At 50.1% G+C, this 12627-nt stretch overlaps 1 pseudogene; it reads left to right on the top strand.

The window, feature by feature from the left end:
- The first annotated feature begins 7691 nt into the window (after nucleotides 1–7691).
- Nucleotides 7692–7810, top strand: LOC127679570 (uncharacterized; annotated as a pseudogene).
- The last annotated feature ends 4817 nt before the right edge of the window (nucleotides 7811–12627 follow it).

Here is a 12627-nt window from a genome sequence, read left to right as displayed (position 1 = left end):
AAAAACAAATGGTGTTTAGGGAAGGTTGATAGTTAGAAGCGGCTCAAAGGTTGCCTCGTCTGAACGCTGCAAGCAATCGAGTCAGGTCAGTCGCTTCTTCTCATCGCAAGGCACAGACCTGGGAGACCAGCCAGTCCTGAGTCCAGACAAGTCAGTCTGATCACCCAGCTTAGCTCGATTTGATTACCAGGTTGGCTCAATATGATCAGACAGTGTTGCCCCATTACCTCCTTATGTGGAGGGCGTTGTCAAAATGTCTGGAAGACAAGTGAGTGAAGGGCTGGGAGACGTGCCTGAAAGAGTGTTTCCTTAGCGTGCACAGGGCTGTGGGTTTGTTCCTCAGCACCTCAGACACCTGGCATGGTGGAGCCTTCCCGAAGTATCAGAGCTAGGGAGGTAGCTCTGGCAGGAGAACCAGAAGTTCAAGGTCATCCTCACCTACACAGAGAGTTCAGACCAAGACCAAACGGAGTCTACGCGGAGACCTTGTCGCAAACAGAGTGAGTGAGCTGAGGGTGGACCAGTGACAGTTGATGGGGCTGTGCACACACTCATCCTGGTGTGGTGGGAACGGCTGTGCACACACTCATCCCACTGTGGTGGGAACGGCCGTGTCACGCTGTCAGATTCAATGGCGAGGAGAGGAAGCCTGTAGCCTCCAGACTTCCTACCATGGCTAGGTAAAGGGGCGGGCAGAAGACTCAGAGGCACGCACATGTGTGTGTGTGTGTGTGTGTGTGTGTGTGTATGTGAGTGTGTGTGTGTGTATGTAGACATGGGTGCATATGTTTGCATGTGTCATCCTGGAGAGTGTGTGTGTGTGTGTGTGTGTGTGTGTGTGTAGGTGTTAGTGTGCATGTTTGGATGTATCACCCTGGAGAAGTGTGTGTGTGTACATGTGAGTGTGTGTATATGTGTGTACATGCAAGTGTGTGTGTCTGTGTATGTAGTTGTGAGTGTGCATGTTTGCATGTGTCACCCTGGAGTGTATGTGTATGTGTGTGTAGGTGTGAGTGTGCATGTTTACATGTGGAGTCTGTGTGTGTATGTTTGTGTGTAGGTTTGAGTGTGCATTTTTGCATGTGTCACCCTGGAATGTGTGTGTGTGTGTGTGTGTGTAGGTGTGAGTGTGCATGTTTGCATGTGGAGTCTGTGTGTGTATGTCTGTGTGTAGGTTTGAGTGTGCATTTTTGCATGTGTCACCCTGGAGTGTGTGTGTGTGTGTGTGTGTGTGTAGGTGTGAGTGTGCATGTTTACATGTGGAGTCTGTGTGTGTATGTTTGTGTGTAGATTTGAGTGTGCATTTTTGCGTGTGTCACCCTGGAGTATGTGTGTGTTTGTGTGAGTGTGCAATTTTGTGTGTGTCACAGTGCTCACATACAAGTCTGAGAACAACATTCAGGGGTAGGCGTTCTCTTTCCGCCTGCTTTAGGCAGGGTCCCTTTGTCTGTCTGCAGTGCCGTCCATCCGTCTGTCCGTCCGTCTGCGTACTGCAGGCTGGCTGGCCTGAAAGCCTCCAGCTGATTTTCCTGTCTCCGACTCCCATCTCTCCTGGGAGGCCTGGATTACAAATTAGTGCCACTGCATCTGGCTTCTCAGACTCAAGCCAGCAGCAGGCTTGTGCAGCGAGTACTTTTACTAGGGATGAGCTGTCTCCCTCGTTCCAGGGAGAGGATTTAGATTCCATTTTCTCCCAATGAGAGAAACTTAAAGCCATGGATCTTTCTAGAAGCAGCATGGCTGAGTATCATGCACTGGAGTGTGGAACTTAGGCCAGGATTGGAATGCCGCTCCCTTTCCTTCACTAAGTGAAGTTTCTTCACTTCTCAAGCCGTCATTTACAAAATGGGTCTAAAGATACTCTGCTGTGAGTTATAACTCAAGCAAATGGGCTTAAGGCTGCTTCACAAAATGTTCCACACAGTGAATCTTCAGCGTGTCTTTGTATGTCACAGATTCCATGCAGATCGTCAGAGACTCTGTTAAAGTCTCCAAGCCTTGCAGGTTTCCTGGTGCTCACAACTTAATGATGATCATTAGCTTGCAAGGAAAACCCTAGAAGGTTTAAGTTCTGGCATCCTAGCTACCAGCCCAGACCTCTTGGAGGGCGTTGGGAGCGACCAGGAGTGCTGGTCAGTGGTCAGTGCGCTTACCACACATTCTGGTGCTCAACTAAGGAGCCTGTGAGTGTGAGGCTTGGTACAGCCTCGGGCTCCCGAGGCCGCTCCACACTGCATCTGAGCGCACAGCACCCGCTTACGTGGGAGGCACTGGCTTTTCTACCACAGTGAGGAGGGAGGGGCAGCCACATCTCACTGCCTTTACAGACATGTCCCTTACCTTGTTATCAGAAACACCCAACGACCTGATTGATAGGCCATCACTGGAGCAGTGAGCTGAGAGGCCATCACTCCTCTGAGATCCTAAATCTTCTGCTGCTGACTCCTCTCACCCCAGGGAAGCTCCCCCCCCCCACATTAGTCACTTGCCTAACAGATGTGACAAATACCTTGACAGAAGCCACTTAACAGGAAGAAGGGTTTATTTCATCTCACGGCTCCTGAGTTTTCAGTCCACAGCAGTGGAGGAGCAGAGTTCACGGCAGTGTGGGAATGGAAGGCCAGGCTCCTCACATCACACGGCGTCCTGGAAGCAAAGACCACGACCCCTCCAATAAGTCACCGCTAGTGACCCATTTTACCAGTGAGGCCCCACAGCCAAAGGCTCCTCAGCCTCCCAAACAGCACCAGTCGTTGGGAACCAAATGTTTGACACACGTGCCAGCAGAGGCCATTCCATATTCGGGTCAGAGAGCCCCGTGCCACCACAGCGTCTTAGAAAAATCAACGGGTGGACCAGGTGCTGCGGCAGCCTGCCCAAGGCCCCGGAATCTGTTCTTGTCATTGAGTCATGAGTTTCAGGTATAAAGTCAAAGAAAACGACACGGCAGTTCACACCTTGCAATACCAGTGCTCTGGGGTTAGAGCCGGGGAGAAAAAGAGTTCAGGCTATCCTTGCCTTATCCAAAAAGTTTGAAGCCAGCCTGGGCTACACCAAGCCCTGTTTCCAAAAAAAAAAAAAAAAGTTAATATTTTCATGTTATTAAATATTTCTCTATGTGAAGAGTCCACACCATGCTGGATGAATGAGTCTCTTGGAATGTCTGAGGGCTTTATTACCGGAAGTCACCCACTGGCAAAGCACGGTTTCCTTGGACTGACAGGCCCCGGGTTTGGCTCCAAGTTCTACATTCCAGAGACTTGTAGCTTTAGGTGAGACGTGTGCTTCTCTGGCTTTGACTGGTAATGGCCCTGCACTCAGTGACCAGAAATTCATGACTCACAGTGGCAGCCACACAACGGTGGCACCAGATAACAGAAAGACAGCTCTCTGGAGCCGGCTGACCTTAATACAGCTCCGTGCTAGGGCTCCTTACTTTGGCTCTGCATGGCCTCCTGCCCCACCCCCAATCCTGCTTAGTTCTCAGCCTTCACCATCCACTTCCAAAGTCCTTCCTCAAGTGCCTTCTGGATGTCTTCAGTCACAGCCACCTCTGATCTTTGTTACCAGAGACAAGTAGATAAAAGACAGTCCTCAGAAAAGCCTTTTTCGGGCCTTATGTTCCTTCCCCAGGGTCATCAGAGGCGGGTGTCCGTCCAGTGACAGCAAGAGGGAGTTAACAGCATAGCTATGCGGCCATAGACAAGGGGTCATGCAGAGATGATTGCTGACCCTCACCTGTCACTGCACTGTGTGCTGTTCTCCAAGGGCCAATCACAGCCTGTGTAGGTACGACTTTCTCACCTGGTGCTCACAAACTGAATCATGGGGAGAGTAATCTTCCTCTTCTGGGCCCGACTGAAGACAGCTTCTGAAAGCTTCCAGAGCAGAAGAGGTGGACTCTGGAGCAGAGGGGTAGTCGGTGGGATCATGTTCACCAAGGCTTACTAGCCTGGAATGGGGGTTTCCTGAACTGGTACAGTCTGTGGCGGCTGAATGAAGTCTCCAGAAGCTAGGTGGAGTCTTCTGTAGCCATGGTTACAGTGTCCCTTGCAGATGAAGTACAGGCTCTCTCTGGGAAAATCCTTGCTCCAGGTTGCCAGGCACAAGAGGAGAGTCCGTCAAACAGCCGTTTCCAACAGCTTCATTCATCCACAGAAAAGCATCAAAGGTCAAAGGGCATTGCAGGAAAGGGTTCATGGAAAGCTGAGCTACTAACGTGTTCCATGACATACAGAATTCGGCAGAGCATGACAGGGCTTGGTCCTTGTCCTGGTAGCCGAGGAAGAGCTGAGCCCTGCTAAAGGTCTCAGTGGTGAAGATATGGAAGAGGAGGCTGGAGCGGAAGCTGGACGGACGGGCACCAGGTCTCAGCTTTGCTTCCATCACAGCCGCTCTGGAGCTGTCTGGGCACAACCGGGGGCATCTAGCGCTCTAGCAAGATGGACTCAGAGGCTTAAACCCTGAAAACCACATCATCCTATACTGTCGTTCAAAAACTTTTAAACCCTAGTATCTTTCCTTTTTAAACAAATCTTAGTTGGACTGACACTTTGTGATGTGACATTCTAAAAGAAACGCTTGCTATATTTTAAGCAGATTTTACTGGGTATTTTTAAAAGATCTAGCACATACACACACACACACACACACACACACACAAGCACATTCCATACAGGTTTAATGAAAACTCCTCCCTCTTGCCTCAGATACCCAAGGAGCCCAGTCTCAGGTTCCTCTGCCCACTAATCAGACAGTTCTACTGCTGTGCTCCAAACTCTTTGCTGCTGCTGTTTCGCCCCTGGCCGAGCTGTCCTGGAAGCCCCGAGACTGTACTTTAGGTAGGAGATGAGATGGCAGGAGTTCTATTACGCCTGGGGATGGAGGTATTCCAGAATTCTCTGGTCACACACATTAAAATAAAATAATAAAATAAACTAAAATAAAGAGGAAAGGGATTTGGGAAAGGGAAAGAGGGAGGGGGAGAGAGAGGGGAAGGAAAGAGGAAAAGGGGAGGGAAGGAGGGAAGGAGGAGAAAGAGGAGGGGGAGAGGGAAGGAGGGAAGGGAAGGAGGGAAGGGAAGGGGGGAAGGGGAGAGGGAAGGAGGGAGGGGAAGGAGGGAGAAGAAGGAAGGAGAGGAAGGAGGGAGGGGAAGGAGGGAGGGGAAGGAGGGAGGGGAAGGAGGGAGGGGAAGAGGGAAGGAGGGAGGGGAAGGAGGGAGGGGAAGAGGGAAGGAGGGAGGGGAAGGAGGGAGGGGAAGGAGGGAAGGGGAGAAGGAAGGAGGGAAGCAGAGGGGGGGGGGAGGGGAAGAAGGAGGTATTGATGTTGCCCTAGCATCTATGGGAACATTCTACAATGCCCCACCCACAGAGCACTTTTCTTTTTCAATTTAATTTAATCTCCTCCCTCTTCTCCTCCCAGCCCTGCCCTCTTCACCTCCTCCTTCCCCACACCCATCCACTCCTCTTCCTTTTCTCCTCAGAAAAGGGCCAGCCCCAGCCTCAATAAATATCAACCAGCTGTGGCATATCAAGTTGCAGTAAGACTAGGCACCTCCTCTTCTGCTAAGGCTAGACAAGTCAACCCAGGGGGAGAAAGGGTCCCCAAGGCAGGCCACGGAGTCAGAGACAGCGCCCATCCCACTGTTAGGGGTCCCACAAGAAGACCAAGCTACTCAACTGCTGCCTATGTGCAGAGGCCCCAGGCCAGGCCCACGCCCAGGAGCACTTTCTAAGGTGGCCTCTGCCTGTCTGAGACTTGCCGTGTCATGGGCCCAGGACTAAGGAAGCCACCTGCACAGAGTCGGAGCACCAGCAACATTTCCTATGACGATTTCCTGTATATAACACACACATCTATTGTATTTGAAATGGTCATGTCACTAGGAATTGAATCAAAAGCTGTGCTGGTGGTCCATGTCCCAGCCTTCGCTTATCTTGAGACAGGTCTTCCTGCTGCCTCAACTAGCCCTGCCCTTACTCTGAAACCCAGGCCTTTTTTTTTATTTTGTTTTTGGCTTTGGTTGGATTGGAATGTAGCCCAGGTTGGCCTCCAACCCCTGGTGCTCCTTTTGCCTCAGGCTCCCACATAGCTAGGATTCCAAAGCGTGCACCTCGGAACTCTATTTTCTATTGCTTTACAATTTATTGTTGTTGTTGTTATTAAATTAATTAATAATTAAATTATTATTAATATGATTATTAACTTTCCTTGAGATGGGATTTCTCTCTATAGTCCTGACTGTCATGGAATTCACTCTGTAGACCATGCTGGCCTCGAACTCCAATATTGTCCTGCCTTTGCCTCCTGAGTGCTGGCTGGGGTTAAAGGCATGCGTCAGCCACCATGCCTGGCCGATTTTATTATTTTTAGTCTGACAAATTTAGGTACCTTTGGGCAAAATGTACATATAGAGGTCAGAGGACAACATTCGGGAGTGATTTCTCTTCCTTCCACTATATAGAGCCCAGGGATCTGAACTCAGGATTGGTCTGGCTTGGCAGAAAGTGTCTGGGCTGAGCCATCTTCTGGTCCAGACCCAGTTACTTTAAAACATGGGACCCTGTATTCTTGGATCTCTGGGGATGCCTAACTGAAAAGCCTGCATTTTTAGACGACAAATTCAATACTTCATTCATGTCAGGGGAACAGGATCGGAATTGTCCTGGGGGGTAATCAAATCACAGGACTCATCATGTAAATGACCAGCTTTGAAAATGGATAAAATAGCCGGGCGGTGGTGGCACACGCCTTTAATCCTAGCACTTGGGAGGCAGAGGCAGGCATATTTCTGAGTTTGAGGCCAGCCTGGTCTATGGGAAGGTGAGTTCCAGGACTGCCAGGGCTACACAGAGAAACCCTGTCTTGAAAAACAAACAAACAAACAAACTAACAAAACAGATAAAATAGTGCTAGAAGTAATAAAACACCCTTCAGATAAGTTCTCTGTTGAAGTCACCTTAAAGCTGTCCGTCGGCTGAGCCAAGACAGCTAAGGAAGAGCCTGGCTCTCCAGTGTCCTGGCACCGTGGCCAGGCCAGCTCGGCACCAGCCCACGTGCTAATCCCCAGTGCTGACAACCTGGAGCCCTGCGTGGGCGACAGTCAGGTGTTCATGGCCCAGGCAGCCTGCCTCCCTTTCCTAACAGCGGCTGCAGGATTGCTCTGTCTAAACAGCAGGAATAAGTTCCCTTTGTCACTGCGTCTCCATGGTAATTGGACATGTGATCATCTTTTTGGAGTTCTTGGCAAACCTGTGGCTGTTGGGTTTGGCTTTTACATTCCAGACTGTGAAGGAAACCGGAGGGAAGGAATTACTCTTCCCAAGAGCCTCGGGCTGTTTCCTGAAACAATTTGGGAGGTGCATCCCACCGTAGTGGCTTGGGGAGCCCCAATTCTGATTTTTCAGAGCACATACTGAAGAAAATGGGAGTTGAGGTGGCTTTCAGCCAGTGATGATTTTGTGGAAAAGATTCAGGTATGCAGAAAGTTAGACTAACAGTTGGTGTTTTGTAAACAGTGATGCAGATGAAATGATCTCTGAGATGTGCGTAGGAATATGAGGATAGGGACGGACAGGGAGCTGGACCCGCCACGGGGCTGCTACCTGGATATTTGTGGTCTGCCTCTGTTGGGTTTTGTAAACTTGAAGTTTCCCAGAAGACAAAAAAAAATTTTTTTTAATTAAAAAAAAAAAGGCCCTACAGGTGTGACCACTGTGTCACATGTCAGTAGGGGGCAGAAAGGAGAGAGGCTGTGTTTATGCTTAGGATTCTGAGCTATAAACATCTGGATTATTAGTAGCCTAACATTCCCTGAAATAAAGCAAACAGAGATAACCCCTGCCTGCCACCACGACACATAAGTAGGGCGTGGCACTCCTGAGACCACTCCTGAGATGACCACAGACTCAGAGACCCCAGGCACCACAAGATGAACAAGTAAGTGGTGGAGAAATGGAAGAGAAAGAGAAGCAGAAGGATGTGGGCACGATGAAGAGAGGCAGAGCTGGAGACTCAGGGGTAGTGAGGAGAAGCCTGATCTTAGTAGCCAGAGATGCTACCTGGGACCAGGGCGGGGTTCTGGCCTGTGCTGCCCCAGGACGATACCTGTGTCTGGGCTCATGGCCCTGCAGCAGCAGGCAAATGTCCCTGTTCTGGGCTGCCGCTGTCTAAGTGTCTTAATTAGGGTTTTGCCGCTGTGAACAGACACCATGACCAAGGCAACTCTTATAAGGACAGCATTTAATTGGGACTGGCTTAGGTTCAGAGGTTCAGTCCATTATCATCAAGGCAGGAACATGGAGCTGAGAGTTCTCCATCTTCATCTGAAGGCTGCTAGCAGAATACTGACTTCCAGGCAGCTAGGATGAGGCCCTTAAAGCTGATGCCCACAGTGACACACCTACTCCAACAGAGCCACACCTTCTAACAGTGCCATTCCCTGGGCCGAGCATATACAAACCATCCCACTAAGGGATGTGTAGAACTGGCCCCACACCTCACCTGGGCATCGTGAGAAAGCCAGCCCCAGGGACGTGAGCGCAAGAGAGTTGAGCAGGAACAGCCAGCTGCAGTTCTCAGGAGAGCAGGCCCCACACACAGTGGGAGTTGTGGGTGAGTCAGCCCCGAGGATGAGTGGAGCGATTGTAGTAGAGCTGGCCCCGCCACTCCTCTCCTGTGTGGTGCTGTGGACAAGGAAGAGATAGATCCCTTCTTGTCCCCTCACCACCACCTGCGACAGTCAGGAGTCCTGGCCGTGGGATCACAAGAGCAGGACAGCTGGCCTTCACCAGCTGCAGCCCTCAGGAGAGCTGACCCTGCCACCCCTGAGGGTGTAAGTACAGGAGAGCCTGCCCTACCTCTCGTCGCTGGGTGACAAGGATGAAGGAGAGACCCTCTTCCCTTTCCTTGTCCCTTGTCATCTACTGCAGGCAGGAGAGCGACCCTGGGGTCATGAGAGAGGAGAACTGTCCCTCACTAACTGCAATAACTTAGGAAAAGTGGGTCCTGCACCTTGCCAGAGCAGCAGGGTAGAACTGGCCCTGGTTGAGGGGTTTGCTGGTGAGCCGGTCCCCTAAGACAGGAGAGCCAGACAGCCAGTGGGCTGACCAGCTCAGATAACTCTCAGGCTCAAATCCAGGGCTTCAAATCACCCACCCCAACATGTACCCCATCAATGAACTGCTGGGGTATATGAAGGGTCAGTCCTACAGATCCAAAACTACAGGGTCTCCGTGACATAGGGCAACAATGGGATATACAAGAGGAGTCCCAGTGAAGTTTTCGTATTGATAGAGAGGCAGAAGCCAGAGGCCTTGTACCAGACCAACGAGTCATTGCAGCAAACATTTGCAAGCAAAGAAGTGTGGACCAAAGGGTATTTATACTGTGGGACACAGTAAACTTCCCTGAGAGTTTTTTTTTTTTTCTCTGTTGTGGGCAAGGTTGCAAGGGTGGAGGGCAGAAACGAAGAGAGGGGAAGATGAGTGGGATTGGGGTGCCTGCTGTGACATTCACAAAAAGCAATAAAACATTTTTCTTTAAAAGCATAGTGTTCCTTTCAATGAATGTGTCTTTAAGGTAAAGGGAATTCAAAGATAGTCATATAGCAGACAGCTCTGACCTGTAGGCAGAGATGATGCAGGTTTAGGTGTGGGATTGAGGGGAGAGACACTCCTGCAGCTCGGCTCCTAGGGCTTCATCGAGAGCCCTATGTCTGTGGAGGGTAGAATTCTAAGATCATCACCCCATCGCATCCCAGAACTCCCCGTTTTGTTAAGTTGGGTTGCCTGTATTATCTAAAGGAGCGAGGCTTAACAACTTCCAGGAAAGGGAGAAGTTAAAGTTTTGATCTTGTGAATTTTAGTGAAAAAGGATTTGTAGTCTAGAACTTGGCACTGTGACACACACCTGTGATCCCAGCACTTGGGCTGTGTTTCCAGGAGGTTCACAAGTTCTGGTTCACCCTTGACTACGTATGGACTTCAAGGCAAGCCTGGGCTACTTGAGACTCCATATGATGGAGTCTCTGTCTGTCTTTCTCTTTGATGTAAGTAATTTCAAGTCCAGCAAACTCTCCAGGCCTCAGGTGTGTGTGTGTGTGTGTGTGTGTAACCAATTCCACTCCTGGGCCCAGGTACCCAGAATTTGAACTCAACATATCGAGATAGTCAGGGACACCTAAAGAAGATGCATTTTGTTTCTGCCATCTCAGGGACCCAGGACTTGCTTTGGTTATCATAAACAATGGAGGTGTTGGTTCCTGAAGGCGTAGGTTGACATGGCTTCAGTGGCTTTCAAAAGAACTCTGAGTGCTGAGCAAAGTGCTGAATCCGTAACTCTGTCATTTAGTTCCATGTGACCTTGGTGAATACCTTGGTTTCTTATCAGGAGTGAGAGCTGGCCATGCATGACTAACAGGTGGAACACAGGTGAGATGAAGCCGGCTGTACAAAATGCTCTGTGCAGCGGGGCTGTATAGACCCGGGACAGGGGACTACAGTGTGCCATGCCCTGTCCATCCAATGGTCTCAGTTCACCCGAGGAGTAAGCAGGAAATGGGTTGTGGGTTCTCATAATCATAATCTGTGAGTGGATACACTTGTGGGGGAGGCTAACATGTGTACACATGTTTGCCCACGCCAGGTAGTCATAAGAGGATCTCAGGTGTTCTCAGAAAACCTTTCACCCTTGGTTTGAAATAAAGACTCTCATTGACCGGGAACTTTACCACTAAGCTAGGCTAGTTGATCAGCAAGCTCCAGGGACCAGCCCGTCTCTGCCTTCCACGTCACTAGGGACCAGCCTGTCTCTGCCTTCCACGTCACTATTGCTGGGACAGCAAGTGCAAGCTACATCTGGCTTCTTATGTGGCTTCTGAGAATAGAACTCAAGTCTTGTGTTTTCAGGGCAAGCACTCTATTGACTGAATCATCTCATGTCACTTCCCACCATCCTTCTCGGCATCACTGGTCCTTTTCCAGATCTTGCCTCACTATACCGTTTGTGAAACTGAAGCTCCTCTCTTAGACACCCGATGGTCCCCTCCATGTGCCTCCTGGACAGATATAAAACCCATTGGCTTCACTTTCTATAACACCTGTCAGTCATCTCCCTGATCCTCCTCTGCAACCATCCAGACCCAACTCACCATAATCCCTTGCAAACTTTCCATCGAGTCACGTGTAGCTATCCCCTTTTTCTGTCACTCCACACCCCACAATCCACTCCCCACATGACAGCTAGAGTGCCATGTCTGTGATGGTTTGAATAGGAAGGGTCTCATAGACTCCTGTGTTTGAATGCTTGGCTCATAGGGAGCGTGCCATTAGCATCAGTGGCCTTGTTGGAGTGGGTGTGGCCTTGTTGGAGTGGGTGTGGCCTTGTTGGAGTGGGTGTGGTCTTGTTGGAGTGGGCGTGGTCTTGTTGGAGGGAGTATGTCACTGGGAGGGGTGAGCTTTAAAGTCTCCTATGCTCAAGCATCACTGGTGCACTGTGGGACACTGCTGCCTGCAGATCAAGGTGTAGACCTCTCAGCTCCTCCTGCATCATGCCTGCCTGGATGCTGCCGTGCTTCCTACCTTGATGATAATGGACTGAGCCTCTGAACCTGTAAGCTAACCCCAATTAAATGTTGTCCTTTATAAGAGTTGCCTTGGTCATGGTGTCTCTTCACTGCAATAAAACCCAAACTAAGACAGTGTCATACCCCTGTTCCTAAATGGGGATGAAACTCACCCCTTCCCCCATGTCACATGTCCCACCAGATCCAGTCCTGGCGACCTCCTGGCTTCATCCTTATACCAATCTGTCTGGCTTCAGGAACTCTGGCCACAGTAGCTGATTTAAAAAGATCTGTAGATGAAAAGCAAGCCACATTGAAGTTTTCACACACACACACACACACACACACACACACACACACCCCTCCATGGTTTTGTAGACAGGCTGGACCCAGCTAGTAGGGTTATTTTGCTTCCTCTCTATATGATGGTTATTGTTGGTTGGCAACTTGATTGGTCTCAGAATGCCTTCCTGGTCCCAGAGCTTTGAAAGACCTTAGCACCATCCCATGAGCTAGGGACCCACACTGATTAAAATGTGTAACAAGAGAGAGCCAGGTGAGTTTCCCTTCTCAGCTTCCTGATCCACTGATGTATAACAAGCAGCCTCCCGGTCCTGCTGCCAGAAGCCACCTCCCATCAGCGATTGCGTCTCCTCCTTTCCTAAGTTGCTGTTGGTTGTATATTTGCTCACAGTAGTGAGACAAGCAACTCAATAATGTGCACTGGACGATGTGGTTTCAGTTGTGGTTCCTTTGGCTGTGTAGTGGTTGTGCTGTGCCGGGACATCACACATTGTAGCTTGGGTGTCCACTGGGCATCTCCTGCTCGTTGGTCTCATCAGGAACAGCCTGAGGCCTCTGTATGTTGGCTCAGGGCTCCGGGGAGTGGAACCTGAAAGCAGCAGATCTCCTGCAGAGCACTGTCACCTCAGCTGAGTTCTACGGCTCAGAGCAAGCCAAAGTCACGCCCTAATTCAAGGACTATGGAATGATCTCTCTCTCTCTCTCTCTCTCTCTCTCTCTCTCTCTCTCTCTCTCTCTGTGTGTGTGTGTGTGTGTGTGCA

The sequence above is a fragment of the Apodemus sylvaticus genome, chromosome 2 (genome assembly GCF_947179515.1).
Source record: "Apodemus sylvaticus chromosome 2, mApoSyl1.1, whole genome shotgun sequence".
Lineage (NCBI taxonomy): Eukaryota > Metazoa > Chordata > Mammalia > Rodentia > Muridae > Apodemus > Apodemus sylvaticus.
Note: the sequence above shows the minus strand (reverse complement) of the source record. Positions and strands in the feature narration are given on the sequence as shown.